The sequence below is a fragment of the Vigna unguiculata genome, unplaced genomic scaffold (genome assembly GCF_037176805.1).
Source record: "Vigna unguiculata cultivar grain cowpea cultivar isolate G323 ecotype 2 unplaced genomic scaffold, ASM3717680v1 ptg000084l, whole genome shotgun sequence".
Taxonomy (NCBI): domain Eukaryota; kingdom Viridiplantae; phylum Streptophyta; class Magnoliopsida; order Fabales; family Fabaceae; genus Vigna; species Vigna unguiculata.
The window spans coordinates 120,001-125,000 of NW_028196727.1; positions in this window are offsets into that span (position 1 = coordinate 120,001).

Here is a 5,000-nt window from a genome sequence, read left to right on the forward strand (position 1 = left end):
CAATACTTCTTGGTTGTGAATATCTGAATAGGACAAACCGCCCCGTGGATCTCTTTGCTTCGGAACAAAACAATTCGAATTAGGCTCGGTCAACTGGAATGTGTATTATCGATATAGGGGATCTTTCAAGTGAGAAGATCCATCGACCTGAGACGAAGAGAAAGAAAGGTCTATCTATTTTTTTTTTAGTTATTCAGTTAAACCAATGATTCGTTATTGGAGCAGCTAGCAACAACTATCTCATCTGGGAAAAGCCATCTTTTTCTCAACAATGTCTTTGTCATTTGATCCAATAGCGCTTCGTTAGATAGGAACAGATTTGATAAATATTGATAACTCTCAGATAGAGTATTAGAAGGGAAAAATCCTTTAGATGATGAACTATTGATTCTAAGCCATCTCTGGCAATGAATCAACAATTCAAAATGCTTTTCTTGCGTATTCTTGATAAACCAGTGTTTATATATAGATGTAGGAAGATTTGTTTGGGAAGTAAGAAGTTCCCTTGACATCTCTTCATCTGTAAAGAATTGTCGATGTGAAAACACAGAGACAAAAGGCTGATCTTTGAATAGGAAAAAGAGTGGATCCACGGGGTCCCAAATGAATTGGCTTATTCGAAAAAAGCCCTGTTCTTTGGAAGATCTATCTCGTGTCTGGTACTGCATGGTTCCACCCTGCAAGAACTCTGAATCATTCTCTTGAAGCTCATCCTCTTCATCATAAATGATCCGCTTGTCCCGAAATGACCTGGCCCAATAGGGAAATCCCAAATTATTGGGCCTTTCAATACAATCAAATAGAAAGCCCCAAGGGCGCCATATTCTAGGAGCCCAAACGATGTGATTGAAAAAATCCTCCTCTATCTGTTGCGGGTCGAGGACTCCTCCCCCTTCTTCAAACTCCGATTCATATTTTTCATAGAGAAATCTCTGATCAACGATAGAATAAGATCCATTTTGAATCCTATTTAAGGGATTCCTTGGTTCGGACCGAAGAAGCAATGTCACTCGATCCTTATCAAATTGACTGCAATCTTTTTCTGTACGTGAGGATCCCACCAGAGCGCCTTCTACTTCTAATAGGCCATGAACTAGATCATAATTCTTCTCAACGAGTCCATAAGATGTGATCCCATTTTTTTCATCAGGTCCGGGTAGAGACCAAAGGTCTTGAGCGACCGATCCGGCAGAACAACTCAAAAGGTAAAGAAGTATCGTTAATTTCTTCATACTCGTTCCAAGTTCGAAGTACCATTTGTACAAATAAGAATCCCCCCCGTCACATGATTTCTTCTTCATATAGATAGATATAGGATCTATGGAGCAATTACTTAGAAGTACATTTTGTGAAACAGCCCTTCCTATCTGATAGAAAAGGATCCCATGATCCTGAACCGATCTTACCTGAGATCGGAAATCCCAAGTTTGTCTATGAAGAACAGAACTAATTATATTAGTGTCTATGATGGATTTTTTTTGTATAATACTAATCGATAGGGCCTCATTGTTAAGTGCTACAAGATCTCGTACATTTGAACCCATCGTCGTGGACCCGAATCCATTAGTATGGGACATTTTCTTTTCCAAGTGAAATCCCCTAGTATATGAAAGAGTGAAAAAGTGTTTTCGTTGTTGTGGAATAAGAAGCCTTCGTATCTTAATGCATGTATTGAATTTATTCGGAGCTATTAGAGCTGGATCTACTTTTTGGGGAATATGAGTCGAAGCAATAACAAGAATATTTCTAGTGGAACATCTTTCACAATCCCTGGAGAGATAGTTCACTAAAAGACCGAGGGATAAGTAATTCGACTCAGTCACATCCAGATCATGAATGTTAGGAATCCATATTATGCAAGGAGACATTGCTTTTGCTAATTCGAAGTGAAAGGTGATATAAAATCGGTCTATTTCTGGCATCATATCCATAGTTAGCGTATTCATCATAGTTAGAAGCTCCAGCTCCATATCAAGGTCACGGTCGATATCGTCACTATCGTCACTATCATCAATATCGTCACTATCATCAATATCGTCACTATCATCAATATAGTCACTATTATCAATAAGAAAACCCTTAGGCTTGTTATCCAGGAACTTGTTCAGAAATACTGTAATGAAAGGAACATAGGAGTTTGTCGCTAGGTATTTGACCAAATAGGATCGTCCAGTTCCTATAGAACCTATCACTAAAATACCCCTACTAGGGGGAGGTAGGGCTAAGCGGAGCGAAAAGGGTTTTCCATGAGATGGGAAATGCAAACTATTAGCCCCCCACAAGGTGTGTGAATAAGTAATTGTCTGATAATTAGCAAGGAATATACGTCTTTCTACTAAACAGGATGTATTGAATTCATAAATCATTAGATACTTTTTTTGAATGTCAACTAAGTATCGTAAGTAAATTGCTCCCGGTTGTTCACTTATTTGATAACCAGAGTTATTCTTTGATAAAAGATCACTATGAGTAAGACTCAATAGAATTTGATCAATCCTTTTTTCTGTTGTTAAGGTAGAAAACTGAACCAAGAATTCTTTTTCTTTATCATCAATCGAATCAGTGTTCGAGACCCAGGATTCTATTTGATCATCAATCCAATCACCATTCACGTTTTTTATTTTTCTTATCAAGGAATAGATTGCTTTACTTGGATGACTTAGATGTCTCGTATTTCTCGAAAAAGCGATTCGATTGATGGGATTTGGTATAATACTTATGAGATCGATGAGATTCCAATATTTATTCTTAGAACGTATGGATTTGACCCCATAAGCGGGACCACCACCCCATAGCATGTTGCTACCAAAAGCAAAACTCCGTATTTCTTCTAGAGAATCTCCTAATTGTTCCAGAGCAACTAGAAAGATATTCTTTAACCAGAAAGAATTCAGTTCAGATGTAGGATACCTATCCAGAAGTTTTCGCAACTCAATCATGTATGATGGAATCATCAAAGATTTTACCTTTTCGAACTCTGTCTGTAACTCACTATAGACTCGAGAAACAAAGAGAAGATGTGTACGAACGAGATATCCAGCAACAAGGAGAAGGAAAAGGATTGAATAGAAGAACTCCTGAACATTTAGCGATCTCAGATGTGTCGATATCAATAGTAACTCATTATTTCGATGAGTCATTTCTTCGGACAGAAGAAGATTATGGAAACAATTACCCGGAATCTCACTTATCAGATTCCATTGTGGAAGACACAATGGAATCTGACGAATTCGCCATAATATATCTGACCCATGCATAATATCATGAAAAATGGATACAAATTTTTGGCTGCTACTTAGTATCGGCAATAGGTCTGAAAAAGTATCTAAAAATATGAAATTTAGATATTTGTACCCCGTCGAGGTAAGGAACCATGGTATATATGTTTGGAATAGATTCCATTTTGAGAGAGTTGAAAAAACACTATCTTGTTGAAAGGTTCTATACATCTGACCTTTCTCAAGGCATTTTTGTAGACAAGAACTCCGTTTTTTCCTTTTTTCGGATGGTAAATATTTCTCAGAACATGGAGTGTGAATCCAACCCATGTTTGAATTGAAATTGAGATACTGATACAAGTTCTTCCCTTCTGAATCAGGTATATTCATATCTGAAAGAGGTTGACAATAAGTTTTTTCAAAATGGACTATTTGTCCCTCTGTTAGAGGTGTTCCAGAAATGTCTGCGATCGAGTAAATAGCTCCACGAACGAATGGATCGTATCGAATTGGAAAATGGAAAGATTTGTAGAAGTTATACCCTTCGTCGCCACTTTGCGGAAAATCGTTAGGTATCAATATGTTAGATACCTGTAACTCGATTGGTGAAATAGTATCTCTCTTCAAAAAAGCATGTTTTTTTTGACCATCGCAAAAAGAAAAGATTTTGTTGCGAATGAACAAGATTTTGAGGAATTGTCCATACGTAAAATCATAATTATTGATACGGGCCTTTTCCACATAAAAAGGGAATCTTTTGTTACAATAGAAGCAGAAGTGATATTGATTATTCAAGAATCGAAGTCGATTTGCTTTATAAAAATAGTATATCAATGAACTTCTATGAAATGGTTTCACGGGATTCAGCCAATTGTCTGGATCGTGGGATATCATTGAGAAATAGGAATCTGTGTTATCAAAAGATTTCCTGCGATTCTTTCTAGTATGGAATGAGTCAATCATCCACTTTGGTATCTTATTGAACAAAAATGGTGATATTGTTCCTCCATTGATCAAGAATTTCGATTTTTGGGAAGTATCTTGGTCATCCAATAATAAGGGTTTCCTTTTTTTCAAATGAAAGATTTGAAGACCTATTGATTCTAATAACTGATTACAGAGTGGATCATTCGGACCTTTCAATTCATAGATGTGGATCTCGGACCTATGAATGGGGATACCCCCAAAACTCACAAATAAAAAAGAAGGAAGTGAGTTAGACAAAAAGAGAAGAAACTTGGGCAAAAAAAGAAGTAACTTGGACAAAAATAAACAAAGTGACTTAGACAAATCTTTTTTGTCGATAACCTCAGACCAATCAATCGAATATTGATTAATATGTAATCGATCGAACACTACTTGAAAACGGCTATTCTGCTCAGAAATGAAATAGTCCAAATGTTCCTGGAAATTCTTGCTCCCATTGGACCATTTGTATCTATATACATTAGGATCCCAATTCATAGATCTCTCCGTTCGAGAAATCAAAATAAGAGGATCGAACCACTTCTTCTGACTCTTTTTCAAATTTGATAAATGTTGGTTGATCGTGTATTTCATTCTAGTTCGATGATTCAGAGTATCATTTCCTATTTGATACCTTTGAATTCCATATTCGAAGTTGCAATTGAATCGATTCAATACATTTCTTATGTAACCATGGGTGCTATATTGGATTTGAATCAGATTTCGGATCAATCTATATTGATTGACTGCCTCCATTATGTTGTTGCTAGCAAATACAACTATTTTAGGTTTTGGATCTTCCACATTATTTCCGCA